This window comes from Cupressus sempervirens, chromosome 7 (assembly GCF_028749045.1).
Source record: "Cupressus sempervirens isolate cs-2001-9-10 chromosome 7, ASM2874904v1, whole genome shotgun sequence".
Lineage (NCBI taxonomy): Eukaryota > Viridiplantae > Streptophyta > Pinopsida > Cupressales > Cupressaceae > Cupressus > Cupressus sempervirens.
This window is the reverse complement of record NC_143124.1, coordinates 490,460,128-490,486,468: the sequence shown is the minus strand read 5'-3', so window position 1 is coordinate 490,486,468 and position 26,341 is coordinate 490,460,128.

Below are 26,341 nucleotides of genomic sequence, written 5' to 3'. Positions count from 1 at the left end.
CCTATGGTGATACATTGTGGCAACACAAGTGATATAGATATCTCAAAGAATCTAGTGATGCATTCAAAGACCAAGCATATTGCTATAAAGTATCATTTTCTAAGAGAGAAATTATAGGAGAAAGAGGTAAGTAGAGTGCATTTATACAAAGTAAAAAGTTTCTGACATTTTACCAAGTCACCACCTACATAGAGACTTGAAGAGATTAGAAGTAGAGTAGGGTTCATTACCCTATGTGAAATTAACTATAGGAAAATATGAAGAGTGAATAAATTCATATATGTTAATTAGAATATCATATATATGAATTGATGTAGAGGTGGACTACTCCATTATGGAAGAAGTCTTAGAAAATGCAGAGCAGAATGGTCAAGAAAGAACAAGTCAAATATAATCAAAAGAGAATATTGTCAAAGGAGGAGTGTAAAGGAAAAATTATTTTCCACCTTTGGCATTTCTATAAAAGGGCATGAATTTTAGGGAGATAAATTTTATAGGGAGATATTGAACCAAATTATTAACATGGAGAGGAGTGTTGAAGGAGAGATGAAAAAAAGGAGAGTAATGGATTGAGAGAGAGAGATTGTTATAAGGAGAGAATTAGTATAGAAAAATACATTAGTGAGGGCAGTTACAAAATAAGGAAGCTATAGAGTGAGGGAAGTTATAGTGTTCCTATCAATGCCAAAGGGGGATGTTGTTGGCATAACTAATACAATGAGGAGGTTTTTGGTAGAGATGAATAATAAGAATATTGTTTTTGAGATGTTACATAATGAGTTTATTGAGTTTTCATTGATTTCAACTATTTGACTAAGTATTTTAGCATGTTTCCACATCTGCAATTTATTAAAGGGTGAGTTGTAGTGTAAATAAAGTGTTGTTATCTTATGGGAAGGTTAAGATATGAGTCATGATGCTATATCTATGATATCACCCATTTATGTGAATAATTAAGTAATTTATTTGTGATGGGATCAAATTGGGTAATCACTAAAGTAGTAAGTAGAAACTAGTTAAATGGTTTGAATATTACTTCAGATTAGTAATAAATTAGTTGGACCAATCATAGGATATGATTGATAATGATGTCAATATAGAATGATTAAGATAGCACCAAATAATATACATAGGTGAAGGTATTTTAGTGATTAGTAAATGATACTGAAAAGAACTAGAGAAGCAAGTAAACATGAGAAAACTAGTAAACATTAAAAAAAAAGTAAATTTTGACCAGGTGAAAAAGAATAGTTTGTAAATATTTGGGGAAGGATCATGAATTTTTAATTATTATTGTGTTTGAAGATTATTTTCAAATATTTAGAAGGTATATGTATGGATTTTGGAAACGAATTGACAACACATTGTTGAAGCTAATCCATTTGAGGATGACTCTTTAAGAAGTTTCTATTTGGTTAAAATAACTTTTGAACATGGAATAACTACTAATGTATAAGTTGAATGTGAGATTATGCAATCTGAATAATAGAAAGAATGAATATTTTGATATTATTTTTGATGAATGAATAATTTGGATATGTTGAGCAGTCATTTTACATGATTATAGCGACGTAAATTATTACGGATTTCTCTCTTGAAAATTTGATCAAATAACCAACTTCAAAGTTTTAGATGGTTGATTTTCAACTAAATGAATAACTCATTTGAAGATAAATGATTTTGTTCACAAGGAGGCTTTTGTTGGTTCTACATGGTCTACAAAAAAACATAAAAAACATGACCACAAGCCAATATATTATTTAATTTTTTTGTATTTTGATATTTTATGATGAATGAAAATTTCCAACCATGCATCTCTATACATTCCCATTCTAATCAAATGTTAAAAAATAATAATGTTGAGATAACGTAACAAGGAATTAAAATAAATTGTTAAATCTAAAATTTCTAAAAGGACATAAGTATAGTAATAATACATTTGTAGATTAGATTTTCAAAAGGATCAAGAAGGAAACTAATGAAATTAGGAGCAATGTATCCTAAACTCCACTAACGCAATTGTCAAAGGAACTAATGAAAAAATGATATTTCATGATTCATCAAATTGTGCAGCCATAGAAAGTACACACACACACAAGAAATTGTTTTTTGCAAATCTATAAGGTGATCATTTCTCCAATTCATCACAACAAAGGAATTATGCTACTAAATATGATAAACACCAGAAACTGAATAATCACATGAGCATTAAAACCAAGGAGAATTTTAGTGGCTAATATTTTCCAATTGACTAATCTCACTCATCAAGGAATCTAGATTTGGCTAATTTTTTTACACTTTTGGGGTGGTCATGCCGCCTACAGTTTACAAAAATTGGGTCCCATGCTTAGGTCATTTGCCAATAATAATACAAAAATATTTTTATTTAAGTGATGACTTCACCAATGAAACATATTTTTTCCATGTGGTAAATTATATATATTTACCTACAATTTCCAATTATTATCTTAAATGATGTCATATTAGCCAATATTTGGTAAAAATTGAAGTTAGGTTACACAATAAGCATCTAGATTTGACATGTGTCTCTATTCATGAGACATTCCATGAAACTTCTTATCTTTTCTCACTTTGGCCCAAAATAGATTTGATTGGGAAATGTTCCTTTACTTTTGGGTCTTTCTTTAAAAGTTGGTATCATTTTAAAAGTTTGGCTTGAAATAGGATTTAGGCCTTTGATTTAGGTTCCTTGAATGATAATAATTAATAGGTATGCCTGCATACCACCATTCAATAATTTGGAAGGAAACTATTAGTATCCATATAATAATAATAATAATAAAATCATGGTTTTTATATATGTGTACTTGTGTCTATGATTTTCATCAATAATGAAAGATTCACTAGGATTTTATAGAATTTTCATATAGTTGAAAAAAGTCCCTAATAAAATTAAATGTTTTCCTACTCAAAAACTTTTATTCTCCAATAGAAATTAATTATTTTCCCCTAAACTAATGTTTGATTTGCCAAAATTTTATGCATTTTTTCAAAGGGGGGTTTGTTAATGTTATCCTTGATTAAAACACAATAAAACTATTGGCTCCATTGCTATTCATGAACATAAAATTGACAAAGGGAGTTCACATTCCATCAATAAACACTAAACATAGAATAAGAACACCAATTTCATAGCTTTATCATGTCAAAATATTGGCCTTGAATTCATATTACATCCTTGAATTTATAGAAAATCATCTCTTTCATGCAATTTTTAGAGCTAGGGATTTTTTCTTACAAATAACATGCTAAAAACACTAATTTTATGAAAAGTATATACAAATAGACTTCAACATAGTGCTAAGTAGGCTCACACTCTTATTTGTATTCATGAAATGGTGCATGAGACTTTACATGACATAAAACTAACATAGAAGAAGAAGATAAGAAGAGAGAGAACTCTAGGTGGAACTTGAGCTTTGAGAACTCCTAAAAATGAGATATTAACCTCCTCCATGTGTTCCCATTATTTAAACTTTTGTGGAACTTGCAAAAATTTGGTTTCAATGCATGAAACTACCCAAAAATTGAAACTGGGAGTAAATTGTCGGTACAAGTGAAAGTCATCAAAAATTGTCGCACCTCCAGAGTTGCAAAGTTGTGCACATTTGGAGACAAAATTTGTTCCTCCACAAAATCTTCAAAATGCATAGTTGTGGAGTTGATAACCTTTAGAGGTCTTAGGATCAAAATTAGCAGAACTTTCTAAATCTAGAATCTTAGTTTCTAAAATTTGGTTGTTTTTTATTATCAATCAAAATGATGTTTGGATGAGCTACCTTGAACTTTTGTATAGCCATAGAAATTTCTTAGAGGATCTAGAAAAGCTAAAGCTTGATACTTGGCCCTTACTTCTCCATGAAAATCATGAAGCTCTTGTCACATTTGAACAAAATTATCCATCTTTGAATCCAACTCCACCAGTGTTCCCTTAGTCCTGAATATACATTGACCATCATCCTTAGGGGATACTACATCAAAAGATTCTTGAAATTTTTGTACTACTATTTCTCTTGAGAATAAGTGTTCTCTAGAGTCATCACCAAAAATATTTAGGTTGGCCACTCTATAGTAATTATCTACTTCTAATATTTAGGCATGAGTTCTTCCTTACATATCCTAGATGTCTTCATAGATAGATAACATGGCCTTGTTCCTAACCTATATCTTCTCAATCTAGTGATCAATCATGTCCAACTCTTCACCTATGTAAACTAGCCCAATCCAATGATAAATTTTTTATCACTACCCCTTTATTTTTTTCAATGCATTCAAATCACTAGTCCAATTGGACACTTCCTCCACTAACCCATAATCTTGGTTAATCATATTTGCCATCTTATCCAATTTATTTTGTATAGTATGCAATAAATGCATATTAACCTCTATAATCTCTACTCCTTTTTCTTCAAAACTAAAATTCTATCTCTTGCAAGCATCCAAAAATGAGTCACTTAGTGTAGGGGTCATAGCTCATTTCTAGAGGGTAGCCTTTAGAGCTATCTCTAGGTAAGCATAGTCAATGGGACCCACTATATCTTTCACAAACTCCTATAAAATCTCATTTTGTTTCCCTCTTAACCTTGATCCAATTGGTAAAACACTTTTTGGAGGCCCATTATCATTAAAACTTTGGTTGTATCCTTAGTAGCTTTTCCTAATATAACCTCCTACATCTAGTAATCTTGGGTATTTAAGGTCTCTAGAGCTAATGGGGTGGAGGAATAACTATATGTGAAATCAAATACTTTTTCTAATTCTTAATTATAAAATAAATTTGGTGTAGGTCTTCTAGAGGGGGTACCATTCATTACATGTCCTCTATAAAAAAATGATATTCTTTCCTCAAGAGCCTTTATGTACCTCCTCTTATGGCTTTCTATTTCTTGCTCCAACCATGTCAGAGTAGTGCCCATCAAAGACATTATTGACTAGATGATGGAATCCTAATTGATGATATTCCTTTCCATTTATCTATCCTCTCTAAATTCTCTTCCACTCTTGGTTGTTCCACCATGGGGGTGGCCATTATGGTCTTAGAAGAGGAGGAAAGTGGTTATATTTTAGGGGGAGCTTTTTCTTATGTTGCAACCACTTGGGAGTTTCCTAAGTATGAACTATATACACCTCTTCCTTAGTGGTGGGTTGACCGAGTTCTTCTAGAATTAGTGTAGGCACTAACATGGTATCTTGTTTTAGTAGAGGTGGTGGTGGTGTTTCTAACATTCCTAAAGGTGGAGGAGGTATTCCTACTAGAACCTATGGGAGTGGAGGAATCATATTCCAATCATCTCCTAGTGGCTCTTGGAATGACATATCCCAAAATTGCTCCATCCTCTATGTGGGTCCCCATGGGTATAAAGTTTAAATTTATTTAAATCAAACAAATTTGACCCATCCCTTACTGTGGATCAATCCATCCTTCCTACTCTTGATCTATAGACTACTCAATCTGGATAGGTCAAACTTGTATAACCAAGGGTGTTTATGTTGAACTTCTTTTATAGCTTTCCTCTTCAGTGGCCATAGTTGAAGATGTCCTTTTGTTCAAGGTGTTGGCCTAGTTTTTGACCATTTATGTTTTGTTGCATCCAATAATAAAAAATCCTATGGTTATTTTTTAAAATCTTGAGATTTTAAGTTAAGACCTTGTTTATTTTGCCATAGTCCTAGAATTTTTTTAAATAATAACATTTCAAAAAAAATTAGGCAAGATAAGATTATCCTAAGTTTTCTTTTTGCAAAGATTACTTTGCTATTTTTCATCAAGTAAATTATTTTATTTGCTAAGCCTACCTTTAACTATGGTTAAATCTCTTAAATGTTTGTTAATATTTTTCACTGTAGTGGTTTGTTTTGATTTACCATCAATCTTGGTGAGATTGAGAGATAGTGTATCCCCACACCAAGGAAATGTAAGGAGATAAACTAAAGCATGCAAGTAACTTTGCACCATGTAGCCTTGGCTAACAATGTATCTTCAATGTGCTACACATAATAGAATTTGTCACAATCTGTCAGACCCCTTTTCAGAGTTATCAGTATTTTTTAGAACACATTCTAATTTCCAAAAATGTTATTGGTTGGTTCATCTAATGAGCTTTCTTTTCTTTCAAATTTGACGCACCATTGATCTTAGTGAGATTGACAAATAGTGCTTACTTGCTATAAGAAAATACATGACAATTACATATTGTGGGGAAGCACCAATAAGATGCATGGCATATGGTGACATCGTTGACCCACCTTTTCCAAATACAATAATGAAGTATCTACCATGGCAGTTGTTAGACAAGCTAGCACATAAAGGAAGTGTTTCATTGGTTGGTCTAGCTAACTGGGTCCTAAAGGGTCATGATTTTGTTACACTGTCAATCAAAAGTAAGATCAATGGATAGTAGTTACCCACATTGATAAGATGATTGAAAATTAAGAAATGTAGGCAAGTTTATATGCACCACATGGCATATTGGGACCAAGTTATAAGGAATTTTCTAAGTCATGCCAAATTGGAAGGATTCGATGAGTTCGAGTGTAGTAATCAGTGGAGAATGACATGTATGTGCTAGGTTAGAAATAATTATGTCATGGGACCTCTTTTCAAATAATTTTATTAATAAGGTATTGCAATTTTCTATGATCATCGATCTTGGTAAGATTGACGACTGGTGCTTCACCACAATGAAAAGATGCAAGGAAATTACCTAAAGTAGGGAAGTGCCTATTTGACATTTGGCCAAGACTTTAATACTTTAAAAAGGCTTTTTCTCTTTCAAATAAAACTGTCAGATGCTATGAGATCGACGGGTGAAATTTAAATCTAAAGCACAATATGAAAATTAATAGCTAAAGAACATAAATGTGCTCAGAGCTCTTTCATGTGATATTAATACTATAGTATAACTTTCAAAATTCACCATTACTGAACCACATAATCATAATTTTCTCAAGAGCACAAGGGTTTCCAGAGATAGGGCACAAAATTTTGTAGGTTTTTCAACAATTTATAGAGAAATTTATAGTGAAAAGGAAGCATAATTCAATGGGTAAGTGATATGTAACTATTAAGAATCAAGGAAATAGAATTATGTGAAGTTGAATTTTTCAAAAAATGCCTCCACAAAAGGAATTCTCAGGCCACACTAATTATCTTAAAAGATTTTTCCACAATGAAATCCTTGAACAAATTCCTTTATCTGTGCATTAGATAAAAAAAGGTAGAGAGCTTATCCCAAAAAGCCCTAGGTTGGTTGTGGTTGAGGGTTTTTATGATAGAGCCAATTGGGTGAGAGATGCTCAAGTTTCTATAGAAGGCTTAGAATTATTTTTAAAATGGTTTGCTAAATGCAACCTAGACACTCCTTTGAGTAATGTTTGGGAGTTTGATATCAGTAAATTAGTGGTTTGGCCAAGAAATATGACCATATCACTAGAATCGTAAAGAATCATGCTAGAGACAATCTTTTTAGGATTTCACCTGCATTGATTAGTGAGGTTTTTAAGCTCAACCCTAGCCATGTAGTTCATGAGCCTATTGATATGGATGATCTTTAAGTAAGGTATGATGTGTAGAGAGTATATTTGAGAGCAAGGACATTACAACAACATATTTCTAAGATTGGGTCACTACCCTTGGTTATACCAAGCACCCTAGAGCTATTGATGAAGAAATACTTCAATCCTAGAGCCCAAGATTTATATTTTACTCTCTGCAAGATATTTGGGATGGATGAGGAATAATACATCCAAGGTTCTACTGTTCTTATTATGGCTCAGACATTGCAGTTTGGAATGAGCACCATTCTTGATTTTTTCACTTTCCTTATAGAAGAAATTCATAATGGTGTGATGGGAATATCTCAAGGTAAGGTAAACAGACCGTTTTGCTAGTACTTCATGTTGATGCACATATTTCTCTATAAGGGAGTTACCTTTTTTCTCTATGGGAATGAAGCTGGAGCTAGAAAAGGATGGTGAGAAGCTACTAATCCAGCTATGGAGTGCTGATATGACTTGGGAAGGCAAGGATGCCAACTATGTTAGATTTGACAGATATTTTGCATCAAGGCTTAGATTGCTCTTGAGAGGGGATAGCCGAAGAATTCCATAACCTCTACTAGAATTAATCAAACCTAAGGACCATGCTAAGGGACTTCTAGTCATTCATAATTGGGGGGATATAATCCCATACAATGTCTCTACTGTGATTAGAGTTTATGGTTTTTTAGGAAAATCTCATGTTTTACCTTTCCATGTACCTCTAAAGATAGGAATTAAAGAATTGATGTGGTGAATTGAAACCATTGAAGAAAGGGATATGATTGACAAAGGTAAAGGCACATTCTTTTCTATGATCAATGTGGTTCATGATTTCATCTTTGTAAGAAAAGGATGGAGAAATATTAGTTTATTTTTTAATAGATATCACATGGTAGAATCCCATGCAAGATATATTGATCCAGAAGGATTATATGACCTCCTAAGGGAGAGGAAAAAAGCTAAGGTTATTACACAACATGTATACTTCCCTGAAGATGTTATTGGAAATACTTTTCATTACAAGAACAAGAAGTTAGAAAAGAAAAATGGATAGTATTTAGTAAAGTCTTAGAATTCATTAATGCTTTTGACCTTGATTATAATCCTTTGAAAGATGAGAAGTATTGGGGGGCTAGAATGAATGTATTAATCAATATTTTTTCTTTAATTATGAAAACTATGAATTTTAAGAAGACTACCTATGTTAAAGCATATCTTGATAAAGTAGCAGAGGTGGAGAAAAGTATAAATAGCCAAATGATGGTTGCTTTAGGCTAGTATACATTATAGAGGAGTGTAGGATATGTTGTGGTTCAAAATATACAACATGTTCCCCCTCATAGAAGGCCAAGACCAGAGAGTTCACCTACCACTAGTGCACACAAAAGATAGAAACTAGAACAGGGATCCTCTTCTCATGTGGAAGAGTATTCACCAACTCAAACCCCACTTTGAATAGAAGATGAAGCAAATTTAAGAGAAAAATTAAGACAAATGGGTGAGGAAGGAGATATAGTTATTACTACTACTAATATGGAAAAAGGAGTGCCTCAAGAGCCTCCTATGCCATCCGTTGACCTCACTAATTCTAATTATAGAGGTAAGGAGATAGATCCTATTATTGTCAAGCCTCTCAGAAGATTATAGATGATGAGAATTTTGTTAAATCTAGGGCTTTTGCACAATTTTTGTGGAGAAAGAATATCAAAATTTTTGAGGAAAGATGTAAAAAGATAAAGGCAAAGTAGCCAAAGAAATCAATCTCTAACATCGAGGAATAGGTGAAGTCTAAATTTTTGGATGATTTTTCCCAATTAACATGTGAGGGTGGAAGGCATTTGGTTAGGGAGTCAGGAGTCTTGGTTTTGCCTAAGTGGGAAATAGCTAATGCTATGATTTTTTATTCTGTCAAAAAATAAAAAGATGTGTAGTATAAAACATAGGAAGATATATTACAAGCACATAGGGGGATTAAATTTAGTAATGATCATCAAGCTCTAGTTATATGGTCAATTGAAAAAAGAAATAAGACTAGAATGCAAGAAATTTCAAGTGCAGAACACTTTGGTGCTCTTATAGTATATAGGGATAATGAAATGGGTAGTCAATAGGTTACAATAATGGCTAAAGAGATGTTAGAGTTTAGGGATGTGGTGGTTGGAAAAGAACAAAGTAGATTCTTAGAACTCAATGCCAAGTTTGAAGAAATACTTAAGGCATATGAGGAAAGAGGAAAAAAGATACAATTACTAGAAAATCAAATATCCCAAATGGATAAACAACTTGGAAAGATGAAAGTGGAAGAATCTAGTAGACCAAGAATTGTATATCTTTGCCCCCAATTTTGCCATTTAAATCCACTCCCATTGTTGAAATACCAGATACCCCATAAAGAACTGAGTTTTATATTGCATAGGAGTTCGACGAGGAAAAGAATAAATTATATGAATTGTAGATTGAATTAAATAATCAATATGAAGAGAAACTTAGGCAAAAAATCTTGTACTTGATGAATAAGATTGACTAGCCAGTTTTCTATGATCAGTTGGAGGAGATCCTTAATATGTGGGAGGAGATAAAGAGTGCTAAAGAAACCCTAAAGCCCATTGTACAAAAGTGGAATGCAAGAAGAAATAACATCACCCTCATGTGTATCTCCATTATTCATCTATCATTTGAGTAGATAGAAAAAACTTTTGACTTAACTAGTAATTTGTCTAAGTTTGATGAAAGAAGGGTTTCTATTAAAAATAGAATAATGATTTGTCTTTCCAAATACATAGGAGAGAAATTTGATCTTTTTCCTAGTGCACTTAAAAATATTAATAAAATAAAAGGAAAAGAAGAATGGGGCAAAGAAATAGATGATCTGTTGTACCATAGAATGAATGAGGTTATTAATGAAAAAGGACATGTACTGTGGGCAATGACTAATGAAGAATATGTCAAAGTACAATTTGTTAGAGTAAAGTGTTGATTTAATTTCATTTATTAAATTCACTTTATTCCCTTCTTAAGATTTTTGTTTATGAAACCTTTTTGCATCTCTATTTAATAATTAATTAGTAATTATTAAATAGCTTTTCCTTTTAGGTTACCCTTTTTTGGGTTTTGATCTCCTTTTATAAGGATTGATCTCTTTTGTATTTGGTTATCTTTTCCATTTTTGAAAATACATTAGCAAATTTTTCAAATCAAAACCCATTGCCTCCTCTTGTCTTTTTCTTCTGTGATAGGTTTTTGCATGTAGGTATTTGAAGGCTTTGTGGATTTGTGTTGATCAAATCCTTCACAATTATTCTATAATCTTATTAGAAAGGACTTTGTTGAAATAAAAAAAATAGGAGACTCTATAATAGAAAGGAAATAGGAGATCCTAAATTTTGATTGGCTTGATGATACTATTTTCAACAAATGGAAGGAAGAAATTTTGTCTTTAGAATAGGTGGCAAAAAAAGAAGAGAGTGTGGGCCATGAAGGGGATCAAATAATTGATCTCATAGAAGAAGAAAGCAAAGTAGAGCAATCACCCTTAATAATAGAAATAAAAAACTAGTTATGATTGCTAATCAAGAAGAAAGCCAAATGGATGACACATTAGAACATGCAGGGCAAGAAAAAGATGAGCAACCAATTCAAGAAGAAAGCACCATGGTCCTAGCTGATGATGTAGCAGAAGAGGATTCATAGATAACTGTCATTTTGATAGTTCATGATGGTGATAGTGAAAAGCCTTGAATTGAAGTAAAGCTACAAACACTAAAGCATAATTTATCATTGGCAAGCCTAATGTCTACATACTTTGATGAATCAAAGTGATAAAGGAGCCAATCATAGAGTTTGTAATATCCTAAAAGGTGTAAATAGAAAATAGCCCTAGCAAAGGAATATCATGGTGAAAAGTCTTTTTTGTTACACAAAATTTGTCTTTTATGATAGTAACAATTGTAAAAATCTTTTGTCTATGGGACAACTATCAATTCTCTAAGCCTGAAGCTTGTTGTATCTCACCCTATATAAGTGAGATCCCAAGGTTAGACAATGGTCTAAGAATTTTGTATAATTTTTTCTTTGTTCAAGAAAAATATAGTCGATCCACTTATGTATAGTTTTTTAGAGTTTACTTTTAGGATTTGTATTCTGTGATGTTCATATATCAATGATAGAATCAACAAGATATTTTGAGTTTCATTGAATATTCTATTGGTTATTGTATCAATCTATTCAAAGGAAAATACAAAGGGGTACTTACACTACATCTATATTATCAATTTTTGTCTCCAGTTTATGACCCTTTTTTTTACTTTGAGATCAATTAAATAAGGTTGAATTGATTGAATGCAATCTAGAAGGTTGTATACTAATTCTATTGTTGCTTTTGATTCAAGGAATTAAGGAAGTGCTTCAATAAATTAATAGGGTCTGTGAGTTTGTAAAAGGGATATTTCATAAGAATGGGAATTGGTGATTACAATCAATGAGTTCATTTACAAGTTATTTGAATTAGATTCCCCACTAATAGTCAGCTCTATGTAATAATGGATAAGGCACTAGTCATATAAATCAGAGATAAATTAAAATAAATTCTGCTATACATATCCAATCTATTTTCAAATCTAAATTAGTCATGTATAAAGTGTATAAGGATGATCATCATTTATTTGTGGAAGTTTGTGAGGTATTGTTAGCTACTATAGTTCATGTTCGTTTCACATATATCAGAGAAATTGGACTATATCTATTGTTTCTAGGGATTAAGGGTAAGAGTCAAGACATTAACTAGAATCCCTAAGGTACTCCCACCTTGGTTTGGTAGAGCCAAAAGTGTTGGAGGCATTATGCTTCATGTTGTTGGGCTGGAGACATAGTTTATTATAGTAATCATGAGAATTGGCTATCTCTAGGTGTAATACATTTTGTTGTCTACTGGTATAAAAATCACTATTAAATTAGGAGCCAACACAAGGGAGATAGTCTATTATATCCTCTTGTTCTCCCTCCTCACCTTCTTCTAGGATGGTCTTAGGGATTTAAGGTGAAGGATTTCTTTTCTTCTTCATACTCTAGCTTTTCACTCCAATCACTACCATTTCCATTCTTCTCTACTTTAGTACTGATGGGGAAGCTTGTGTCTGAGCTAGAGGCCCCTTAGGTTATGCCTCTTAAGTCTTTACAACCTTTCACTTTCTTTTTCCCTTTTATCTCTCTTCCCTATGGATAAAAACTACTTCCATTTCATGTCTATGTACCATCTTGGGCCTTACTAAGTACTTCTCTTGATATTTAGGGATAGTAACCTTTCTTCCTTTCCCTTTCTTCTTCTTAGCTAGTACCTTCAATGTGGGTATATTTTGTGGGACATCTAGGTAGATGGCCCTTTTTATCTATTCCATTGTCAAGTTGATGACATGTCAGGTTTGATGTTATATGCCATCACTCTCTTCTCTATTCACTTATGCATTCACGATGGGATGCTCAAAGAATTTGTCCCTATTATAGGGTGGATTTGAGACATTGGGCCTATACTTATCACACACCTTGAGAGGTATTTCTAGGTTGGAGAACCTTTTTTACAAGTGCTAATTCCATCCTACAATAGTCCCTTTTCTAGACTTTGTAGCCATCAATACAATTAAAATGACGATCTTTAATAGATGCATCTAAAATAAACTCCCTTCCTATAGGGTGTTGAGCTGTCATTTTGCATGATGCTTAATGGCAAGAATCGTTTCAAAATCCTCTCTTGAAAAGTCAATCTTGAGGATCAACTCCAAGATTTTGGGTGATCTTTCAACCTACTGGAATCTGCTCAATTGAAGGTAAATGTGAGTGTTCATGAGGAGGCCTTTGCTAGTTCAGATAACTTTAGATAAGATGTTGAATCTATTTCCTACTTCAAAATAAAAGACACAAAAAGAACTATGTTTTTATATTTTTCTATTTTTCAATGAATGCAATCTAATAATGCAAATAATATGAATTCCTAATTTAACAAGGGGTTAGTAGAGAAAATAAAAAGGATAAGGTGATGATTAGTTTAAACAAATAACATGAAAATAAAATCCTAATGGACATAAGCTATGGAAATAATGCATCTATGAGTTAAGCCTTTGATGAAATTGGTTGGTAACCAATGAAAATAGGAGTAGTGTTTCCTTAATTCCACTGATGCAATCATTGATGGGAATTTAGCAACTGTAAGATGTTTCACTTTTCATCAAATCGCAAGGCCATGGAAAGTGCGCTCATGCAAGACAAAAAGTTATGTAAGAACAAAATGGGTAATCTCTTCTTGAACTAGATACGCCAACAGAATTCATAAAACTATAGCAAACACCATAATTAAAAGATCACACAACTAGAAATAACACAGTAAACTTTTGGCCCAATCACATTGCATGAACATACATTCACAAAATATAACACACTTAGGCAAGAATCACTACACTCCAAATGTGAGCACCAAAAGAATATATTATTGTAAAATAACAATGACCTTGATTACATATTAAAATCCCATATTTATAAGAAATCATCTCCTCAATTTATGTTGAGAGTGAGAGATATCTTCATGCAATCATATGTTTCTAAATTAATAAAACAAACTAATTATATACAAACTAACTATCTAACTGGTGCTTAGTAGGACTCTATCCATTTTTATATCATTGATTGGATGCATGAGCCTTTACATGTCATAAAAAAAAAAAAATCATGAGAGAATAAGAAGAAGAGAGCCTTCAGTTAATGTAGAAGTTTCTGAGAGTGCTGAAAATAGAAGTTCAACCTTCATTAGGCATCTGTCAGATTTAAACTACTGTTAGAATGGGTTTCTGATGCATGGAAAGCTCTAATTTTGGAACTGGTAGTTAATTGTTAGTGCACCTCTAGAAAAGTGCACCTCAAAAGGAGCACACTTGGTGCACCTGCACACCTCTAATTTCTTCAAAACATTGTAGCAAAAAGCATACTTGTACACCAGTGCACCTTGGGGGTCAAAAAATGAAAAATTTCATTGAGTGTCAAAAATGAAATTTTGGCTTTTGGGTTTTGTTCCCCTTTATACTAGAGCTATGTTTGGGTGCTTGTCCTTGAATTTCTCAATTATTTTGGTGACTTGTACTTCATCTGGTAAATATATGGCATTGTACTTATCCTTGACTTATTTCTTATAGTTTTCCACCTTTATATAGGTTTTTAGAAAATCCTTGAGTTTTGTATCAAGCTCTAATAAAGCTTCCTCTATCCTAAATGCCTATTGGATATCTTAATTGGAAACCTCATCAAAATTGTTCTACAATCTTTGAACTACTACCTCTACAAGTATAAACTTATCCCATGCATCATCTTCAAAAATGTCCAAACATGCATCACTATAATGTCTCTCAGCCTCCAAAAAAAATTTTTGGTCTTGGTCCTTGAGCCTATGGATCTCTATATGTAATGATTCCATTACTTTATTACTATCAGCTATCTTGTCAATCAAATCATCTATCTTATCTAGATCCTCAACTATATATACATCCATTAACATTTGATACCTCTAGCCTTTGATTTCCTACAATTCCTATAGATCCTTTTTGCATGTATGCACCTCATCCATTAAGCCAAAATCTTGGTTCAAAACTACTATGAATTTATCCACATTCTCTTACATAACATGTAATAACTTAAGATTCCCTTGGATAATTACTACACCTTTTTCCTTCAAAACTTTCTTGCAATTACTGAAAAACATTAAAAAATGGGTCCAATTGCACTACTTGCCTATCCCTTCTCTGAATTGCCACATTTAGAGTTTCTTCGGGGTTAGTAGGATCTAAGGGGCCACTTCACTCAAATATACCTTTAGGATTTCATTCTGATGCCAAAGTGTTATCAATTCCACCCCATCCTAGTCCAAGCTCCTAAACACCTCCTTCATCCCTGTTGTAATCATCAACTTTGTAGTTTCCAAGGTTGTCTTCAAAAGCACGACCTCTTGGATCTAATAATCCCTAGGAGTCAGTTCTTCAACATTTTTTTTGGAGGGGGGATAGCCATGTGAGCATAAATGTCTCAATTCTAATCACTCATGATGAATTCTAATGCTCTCGCATCCTTTGGAAGTGAATTACGCTTCCTTAGTACTTCTATTTATTCAATTCTATCCTCCTCCTCAATAGTGAACTATTGCTTCTTGTTTCTTATTACTTCTTTTCTAAGCCACCTTGAAATATGTTCCATTAGGGATTTTCCTTTAGAGGATGAAGGAGTTTTTTTTGTAATGCCTTACCCCTTATCACTCCTTTCTGGAGTCTTCTCCTTCTATGAAGGATCCACACTAGGAGCCTCTATTTCTATGGAGTGCACAGTCCTGACCTCTATGTCTTGAGAAGTTTGCTATAGTTGTTCACTTTCCTATCCTCATTTTGACACTTCCTTAGTGGATACTTATTGTGGCTCTTCTTGATGTTCCATTCAAAAAAATTCAATTTCTTTACCTAGAGGAAAAGGGGAAGTCGATCCCTTGTCTACATAAAATGTGACTTGTAGTTGAGATTCTAAAATTATCTCATGTCCTTGTGATTTGGGGGTCATTTAAGTACAATCCTCCTATTGAGGTTGATTGGTGGGCATTTCTTTGATCTTGTCCTTGACCAACTCAATACCCACAGGCATAAAGTCAAAATCTAGCATTTTAAAGACATCAATGCCCTCCACATCCTACTCATCTATCCACTATTGCATTTCATCCTTTAATGTAGTGGTTTGCAAGGGTTCATTAAGGATAGATGAGGGTGTGATCATGGAACTTCTTCATTCTTTCTCTATTGCTCTGGCTAACTTGGTCCTCTGACACAAAGGTAGATCCTCCTCCTCATCCTCATCACTCTCTTCTATCTCTTCTAGAATGGGTTTATAAATTGATGGAAAAGGGATCACCTTATTGATCACCTTTTGTCTCCTCTTCATTGGAGTCTTAATTTTTCTTATTTTTGGTTTTGAGGGGGACACTTGTTCTATTTTTCAAGGTGGGGGCACATCTTGTACCTCAGTTTCTCTTTCTTTTTGGCTTGGTGTAGGTAGTGGCACTAGGGGATCTTCTGAGGCTTATGTAGTCTCTACATTCTTTGATCCTTATATATTTTCATCTCCTTATTGTGGAGGTACCAAGATTTCTCCCTCTTTAGGCTTGACTCTTTGAGGTGAATTCCTCTTTCTTTTTCCCTTACCTTTACCCTTCTAAGATCTATAATAACCAACCAACCTATTGAGTTGGTGCACCATTTCTAGCCTTACTTGTGACTGAGCTATAAATATAGGGATGTTGACCTTTTTCCCTCTACCTTTGGCTGGAGGGGCTTGTGCATGAAAGATTACTATTTCAGGAATTGGATCAAGTTTAAAGGGTTTCTTGATCCAATCTTGCATCATTTTGCTGATGTGCCTTACCCTATGGTTGATGTCAGAATTATGTTCTCTATCAACCTCAACATTCATAATGGGTCATTCACCAATCTTATCCCTATTGAACAAAGGATCAAGTAACTCTTTAGAGTCTTGTTGCAGTATCTTCAATTAAATCTTTATTTTCAAGGCCTCTTCTACTAGATACAAAGTCATCCTACAATAATCCCTTATTCAAATATCGTAGTCATTCATTGTAAGCATCCAATGATCTTCGATGGCTTCTTCATTTTGAAATGTTTTACCTACCAAATATTGTACTCTCCCAATATTATCAAAACATGGCCATAGATAATTGTATGCTTCCAAGGGATATTGATCCCATTCACACTTAAAAGAAGAGATATATTGGTATCAATCCACCTGGAAAGGTCCTATCATCATAGGCCACCTCCAACATGTTTTATGCTACTTTCTAATTCCGTCATATGCAGACAAGATTTGTCGAGAGATCTCTAGGAGAACAAGTATGTCATTGGGATACCTTGGGAGCTTCTTGGGGTTAATTTTTGTACCTACTACCCTTAGATATGTAAATTTCCAAACCTAAATATAATAAGCCCTGACCAATAATATTTGTGCGACTACATCATCTAATAGTCTCTTCACATAATCTCCTTCTATGAATTAGATTATAGCGAATATGAAGGCATCATTTACAATTCTATATTCCTTGCTTTTATTTAAAAGCCTTTTCTTCACCAATTGAGGGTACATGATATATGGCCATGCATTAGAATCCTACATTCTACCCCTCTTGTATAGCCCTAGATAATCTATCACTCTTGTGGCCAACAAGTACACCAAGTATGATTTCATGTAGAATCTCCTTTTATTCTTTGTTGTCACCAACTCTGACTGAGAGTGAAAGCCCAATCTAGTGGCATCTAGGCTTTATTTATGTTTTCAATAAAGTGCACCATGAAGATGTTCAGGTGTCCAACTATCGATAGGCCCATAACTCTACTCAAGAGTATGATCAAGTAACCAATATCTTCTTTCATATATCATCTTTTCATATCCACTTTGCTAGTTGTCTTTCCCAAAGGAGTTTTCCCTATGAGGTATGATGATTGAATGATTTGAAAAGCCTCTTCAATGTGTTCTCAAAACCATATTTCTACTTGCTCAGAGGTTAGCTTGATGAATTGATCCACCTTTGGGAAATGGAACACTTTCTTGATGTCCTTGGGTCAAAGATCTAAAATGATCTATCTTGTTATGCTCTTCACAACCCTCTCTTTAGGGATAAAATGTTTCATGAGTGTCATGATCAATTCTAAATACTACACTGGCATTAGGTGTGATTTTGCATTGACAAGTCCTGATTGGATAAGTGCAAAGACCATTTGGGACCTCTCAATTGGTTTGTTGCATATCTTCAAGAACTCTCCCAAATATGTGCATTCCTAATCTATATCTATAATTTTTGAGTTGTCATCTTAAACATGTGACTTTGTTGGAATGCCCTAGAATTTGAATAATACTAGTTTTGGTTCCATTTTATTTCCAAAGGAAGATGAGGAGGATGCCATTGTATTTGCACAAAAGGTATGTCCATTAGTCTGAAACATCAGGAAAAATGAATAAAAAATGCCCTAAGCTGACACAAATTTTTTTTTTTTATTAAACCTTGAAATTTAAAAAGAAAATAATATAGTGCACTTGGTGCACCTAATAGGTGCAATTGGTATGCTCATTTTAGGGTGAATATCTCTTTTTTAAGTTTTAAAACCATAAAATAGGTGTACATTAGTGCACCTGGGCAGGTGCGCTAATGCACACCTTTTCTGGAGTAAGTCATTATATTTTTTGATTGTCTTAAAATAAAATTGGGTGCACATTAGTGCACCTAGGTAGGTGCACTAATGTAAATAAAATTTTGGGTTAATTTAAATATTTTTTGTTGTTTTTGAAGTTTTTGCAGTGACTTTACTATGCATTAGCACACCTAGGGAGGTGCACTAATATGAACCAATATTTTAATTTGTGTTGTGTTTTTGATGCAGGAGTATTGAGCTTGGTTTTGGTGGATTTATGCTTTTCATGGTTAGGGATGTGTTGGAGACACATTAGAGAACCTTTCCTTCTGATTACATAAGATTGGATGGATTGAGTTGAAGTTTGAGTCATTTTACCTTGCTTGTGGAGATGTGTTTTTAGGTGCCTATTGTATGTAGTCCATGTAACTAATTTTCCACAATGAGGTAGAGAATGAAAGATTAAGGGATTGAAGAGGACCTAGACTTCTACCTATGGTTTGAAGCATGAGTTCCAATTCAATCAGAGGTAGGAGATATTACAATTTTACTTAGACATTGATTTTGGGTTTTAATTGTTGTTGTAGGTCAACTTGTGGCATTTAATTTATTTATTTGTATTTAATTTGTGTTCTAGGTCAACTTGTGGCTTGTATTGGTATAAGTAGGGGTTTTTGGGGAAGTCTTTAGTCATGATTCATCCATCATGGAGAAGAGGAGTAGACGAAGAGTGAGTTTTCTTGAGTCTATGAACAAAACGCTAAATGTGAGTCAATTTATAGTAGGATTGTGATGAAGTTGTGAATGTGTGGATAAAGTGACAAATGTGAGGCAATTTTCACTTGTATTTTGGATGAAGTTGGAGCAAAGATAGTAACTATAGCTTGGAAAACAAGGAGATTGCTTGGTGGGCTTGTGAGTACAAGTTGAGATCTTCCTTGGGGGTTTCTACCTGAGTGTGGATCTAGACTAGTTAATGTTTGGATTGGATCTTGAGGGATCTTGTAGAACTATTAATTGCTTTGTCTTTGGCCATAATTAGGAAGGCCTTATAGCCTAACATATTGCATGTAATTAGTTATATTTTATGAATATATTATTGTAATTTGGTATAAGATCTTGCATTTTTGCTTCTTCTTGTTGTGTTTTCACTATGTGTCTCTATAGCTAGGGGCTAGGACATCTCCTACCTTGCATTGATACCATATTATGTAGTGCAAGATAGGAGAATCCCCAAATGAGATGTCCTAGCTCCTAGCAAATAACCATGCAGCAGAAATACAATAGTAAGAAGCAATAATGCAAGATCTAATACCAAATGACAACTCTTTATTTATAAAATAAGTGTTACATGCAATGTGATGGGCTATAAGGCCTTCTTAGTAATGACCAAATACAATAGTAATTACAATAACAATTCTACAAGATCCCTCAAGATCCAATCCAAACCCTAGCTAGTCCAGATCCATACTCTAGTAGAAACCTCCAAGGAAGATCTCAACTTGTGCTCACAAGCCCACCAAGAAATCTCCTTGTTTTCCAAGCTACAGTTACTAGTTCTACTCCAAATTCATCCAAGATCCAAGTGTGAACTTCCTCACATTTGGTGCTCTATCCATACATTCACAACTCCATCATAATCCTTCTATAAACTGCCCCACATTTGGTGCTTTGTTCACAGACTCAAGAAAACTTGCTCTTTGGCTACTTCTCTTCTCTACAATGGATGAATCATGACTAAAGACTTCCCCACAACTACTACTTATACCAATCCAAGCCACAAGTTGGCCTAGAACAAAAACTAAATAAAAATGCATAAATTAAATGCCACAAGTCATCTTGTAACAATAATTAAATGCCCAAAATTGATGTTTGAGTAAAATTGTGGTATCTCCTAGCTCTAATTGAATTAGAACTTTTGCTTCAAATAATATGTAGAATTCTAAGTCCTCTTCAATCCCAAAAAGTTTCATTCTCTAACTTATTGTGTAAAATTATTTACATGGCCTACAATAGGCACCTAAAAACACATATCTAGAAGCAAGGTAAAATGACTCAAACTTCAACTCAATCCATCCAATATCTATTCAATCATAAGGAAGGGTTCTCTAATGTGTCTCCAACACATACCTAACCATGAAAATAATAAATCCACCAAAATCTAAGCTCAATGTTCCTGCATTAGACTCCCCAAGAAAATAGAAAAATGTGTCCCACACTTTGATGCCCAAAGAAAGAGAAACAACCATATTCATCTTCACCAACGACTTCCAATCCAACAAGGATAAGAACCAATATGCTCATCATCCAAATCTTTATCATTCTATCAAACACTAGAATTTTAACCATCCAAGCAACATGCTCACACCCAAGAACAAACTGAACATAATGCTTCAACAACAAACCTTCATCTACAACAACAATTTGTGAATCCATACTAGAAGCAACAAACCCCACATCAATAGAAATATGAAGATCTCCATCAACACATACCAAACTCACAACACTAGAAATCTCATTATTCACAACAAGATGCTCTGCAACACACAACTCACCACCAATAGCAACTAGATCATCCATGACCAAGTGCTCTACAATTTCCATGTCAAACTTAGCTAGCTGATCATAAAAACCATCCTCTATCCCAACATCAACAAGGATAGGAATATCTTCAGCACCAATATCTAGTTGTTCTGCAAGTTTTGTATGAGACTCCACAATCTGATCAATAAAACCAAACTCTTCCACCTCAACCTTGCCATGCCATCTTCTCTCATGAACAAGTCTCTTAAATGGCTAAACAACTCTCCTCTAGATTGGTAGACTCCAGCTCCACAAACATCTACAGAATTCCTTCCTCACCCCATCCTTAACTCAATCATCCAAGCTAGCTTCAAACTAAGCAGTCATCTTAGAAACCTTCTCTTCACCATATCATGGAGATTCAAAATCATCTCTAGGTCCAATCCTCTTAGAGCCATCTCCCAAGATCTTTGCAAACCCTCTGCAACAAATACTTCCCATGCTCTTTGTGACAACCTTGAATTTTTTAGAAGTTAGATCATAACTTGCCACCATGCATGAACAATTAGGAACCACACCACAAGTTGAGAACCATGGATCTACAATCTACAAACTCTTTACGATCATGAAACCTCCCATCCAACTGAGGGCCACTACCTATCCTCCCCACTAAAAGAATGAACAAGTTATAGCAAGGAGCCATGGGAGTGATGGAGGCAACCTAGGAGGGAAACCCCTAAACCCAACTACCTACCCTACCACTTATAATAGTAGGGCTCCACTGCCTAAACACAGATAGACATGGATAGATACTCTCACCAATGGGGGCAACTGGGGCACCCCTCCCAATAAATCACTACCTAAGGTACCCCTAAACAATATCCACCCACAAAAACTAATCTACCTGGCCACCTAGAATAGTTAATTAATTAGCTTGATAGTGCAGAGGGTTTAGAATAATAGGGCTAACAAGATCAACCTTCCATCTTCGCATCCATTGATCAATCTGCATGTCCTCCCAAAGTCCTCATGCAAATTGCCCTAACTTTAGTGATTTGTCTACACAATCAGGATCAAGATTTTCTCTAATACCATCTAACATAATGCAAGGTAGGAGAATCCCCAAAGGAGACGTCCTAGCCCCAAGCAAATAACCATTTAGTAGAAATACAATAGAAAGAAGCAATAACACAAGATCTAATACAAAATCACAACTCTTTATTTATAAAATAACTATTAAATCCAATGTGCCAAGCTGTAAGGACTTCCTGGTTATGGCCAAATATAATAGAAATTACAATTATAGTTCTGCAATATCCCACAAGATCCAATCCAAAGCCTAGCTAGTCCAGATCCACACTCTGGTAGAAACCTCAAAGGAAGATCTCAACTTGTGCTTGTAATCCCACCAAGAAATCTCCTTGTTTTCCAAGCCACAATTACTAGATCTGATCTAACTTCATCCAAGATCCAAGTTTAAATTTCCTCACATTCAACACTCTATCCACACATTCACAACTCCATCACAATCCTGTTGTAAACTGCCTCACATTCGATGCTCTATTCACAAACTTAAGAAAACTCACTCTTATGCTACTCCTCTTCTCCATGATGGATGAATAATGAATAAAGAATTCCACACAACTCTATTTATACCAATTTGAGCCACAAGTCATCCCAAAACAAAAATTAAATATAAATACATAAATTAAATGCCACAAGTCAGCCTACAACAACAATTAAATGCCCAAAATTGATGTCTAAGTAAAATTTTAATGTCTCCTAGTTCTAATTGAACTAGAACTCATTCTTTGAACCATAGGTAGAAGTATAGGTCCTCTTCAATCCCTATAAATTTTATCTTCTAACTCATTGTGGAAAATTGGTTACATGGCCTACAATAGGCACTTAAAAACACATCTCTAGAAGCAAGGTAAAATTACTCAAACTTCAACTCAATTCATCCAATCTCTATAAAATCATGAGGAAAGGTTCTCTAATGTGTCTCCAACACATCCCTAACCATGAAAAGCATAAATCCACCAAAATCCAAGATCAATGCTCCTACATCAATTTTTGCAGGAGAGAGCAAAGTAGAGGTCATAACTGAAAGGTGTAGAAGCTATGACAAGGAGGCTTTGGAGAGAATGAAAAATGTAATCAAAATGGAGGTGTGAAAGGGAAAAAGAGCCTCAGGTTTTATAGACCTAGAGATCCTAAGCCCCCTCTTGTGGTGCACAACTATACAACTACACATCATAAACAAAAAAACTTTTCTCTTACTTGATTTGGTACACTATTGTAGCCATTTAGGTGCGCTAGTGTGCCCTTAATTTGCAAAAATGTTTACACTCTCTCCAAAACTCTAATTTCTAACAATTTGACCTCTCAGTCAAGACTTAAACATGAATTAAGGAACTAGGTAAAAACCCCAAAAAGAATCAAACCTTGGACTAGGACTTTGAAAAGCCAAAAAAGAGTGGGGGGGGCTCATTTCAAATAGAAATGGGGCATGCATTGTGGAACCACAAAAAATAGCCCCAACAAAAGGAAGAAATGAAAAAGGCATTTTGATGGGGACACAACCCAACAACCAGAATAGACACAATAGAAAGGGGAAATTATATTAACTGAGAAAATAAGCTGGTGCAAACAGCGCAGAGAAAATAAACTCAAAACATGCCCTGCGGGCTTACAATAGCATAAATCTGGAGAATATTTCTCCTTTTAGCACCTCCTCTCAAGCTCCAATCCGAACTGCCTTTTACAATGCCAGAAATCTCCTTAAATAGACCCTGGAGGGTTAAGGACTAGGAGTACATTCTAGAAAGTGCTAGTAGGCATCCACCGACAAAATAGAAGGTTCCAGAAGCTGCGTTAGAAGTCGGTGCAATTCTAGAAGATTCCATAAACAGTAGCCGAACTTCCGAGAGGCATAACTTTTGAACCGTAACTCCGATTGACAAACCGTTTACATTTTCGGAAAGCTCTCGAAGTGCTCTATAGCCCTATGGACAAGCTTTGCTTGTCCCCCATTTTTTGACCCTTTTTGAGGTCATTTAATGCCCCAAACCTAACTTTGAAGCATTCTTAGGGGGTCTCCAAAACCCGAAAAACTGCAATAACTTTCAAACCGTGGGGCCTTTTGACCTGATTCTTTTTCTGGAATGCTCTAAATCTTGATTACATTCATCTGGCCAAGTCACACCTTCTAGGTCACCAAAATGATGGTCAAATTGCATGCTCCTATTTTTTTGAGATTTTTAAATGCACTGATAGTTGAACTATGAGAGTTGGAACCTTTATTTGAGCCAAATGGGTATCCAAAAATGTAAAGACATAAAATAGAAACTAAGTCTAAGTACATTTTTTTTGGGTGACACAGGATTGCCCTTATACCTCTGGATGCTCCTGCATCAGACACCCAGGGTAGATTGAAAAGTGACCCTGTCACTTTATGGATGGTAGAGGAAATCCCAAATGGGAAACCTCAGCTGCTGAAATCCAAGTTGAGTCTTCGATCGGTCGTCCTTTCCATTTGACCAAATACTCTTCATACTGCCTATTTCTGGTACTCCTACCCACACGATGATCTAGAATGTCTTCTATCTCCTCCTTCTTAGAAGCAGGAATTGGACATGGCTCTAAAACCAGCTCCTCATCAGTACCATCATCATGATACTCTATTAAATCTGCAATGTTGAAAATGGGAGAAATGTGAATACCATCTAGCAGCTCCACCTCATATGCATTTCCTGAGTTATGTTTCTTCAAAACCTTGCAGGGGCCAAATTTCTTCATTTTCAGCTTGTTGTAAGTACCAACTGGAAATCTTTCTTTTCGTAAGTGCACCATGACAAGATCCCCTACTTGGAATTCCTTATGTCTTCTCCTTTGATCAGCCCTAGCTTTATACTCTTGATTCATCTTGATAATGTGTGCTTGGACCTCCTCATGTAGACGCTTGATGTGTTCAGCAAAATCCTCAGCTTCAGCACTTGTTCTCTCCCCTTGTTCTATCTTCCTCAATTCTGGTGCAGTCCTTGGGCTATTTCCATATACAATTTGAAATGGTGATTTTCCAGTACTCCTATTTATAGAGTTATTATAAGCAAACTCTGCCTGTGGTAGAATCAAATCCCATCCCTTGGGCTTATCCCCAACTAAACATCTCAGCAAATTGCCCAAACTTCTATTTACCACTTCTGTTTGGCCATCAGTATGTGGGTGATGCGTGGAACTGAATTTCAAGTCTGTTCTCAACTTCTTCCACAATGTCCTCCAGAAATACCCCACAAATTTAGTATCTCGGTCAGAAACTATACTCCTTGGAAGACCATGTAGTCTTACCACCTCTTTGAAAAACAAGTCTGCAATATGGACAGCATCATGAGTTTTGTGGCATGGAATGAAATGTGCCATTTTGGAGAACCTATCAACCACCACGAATACTAAGTCATTACCCCTTTGGGTCCTTGGCAATCCAAGAACAAAATCCATACTTATGTCCTCCCATGGCCTTGATGGAACAGGCAATGGCTGATATAGGCCAGTCTTTTGACTAAACCCCTTGGCCACTTGACAAACCTGGCAACTCTGTACAAACTTCTTCACATCCTGTGTAATTAGAGGCCAAAAATAATGTTCTCTAAGAATGGAAATGGTCTTATCCCGACCAAAATGTCTTGCCATCCCTCCACTGTGTTTCTCCTTAATCAGATTTTCCCTCATGGAACTCCTTGGAATGCACAATTGACTACCTTTGAACAACATGCCATCCTGAATCAAATAGTCTAACCACTTGGTTCTATCTATAGCAACAGGTTCTTTACAAGCTTTCCATGCTTCAGCAAAATCAGGATCCTCAGGGTACAAATTCTTGAGTTCATCAAACCCAACTACTTCAACCTGCATTGTTGTAAGCAACAATTGTCTCCTACTTAATGCATCTGCAACCCTGTTAGATTTTCCACTTCTATGCTTTAACACAAATGTATAACTCTGCAAGAATTCTACCCACTTCATATGCCTCTGATTCAATTTACCTT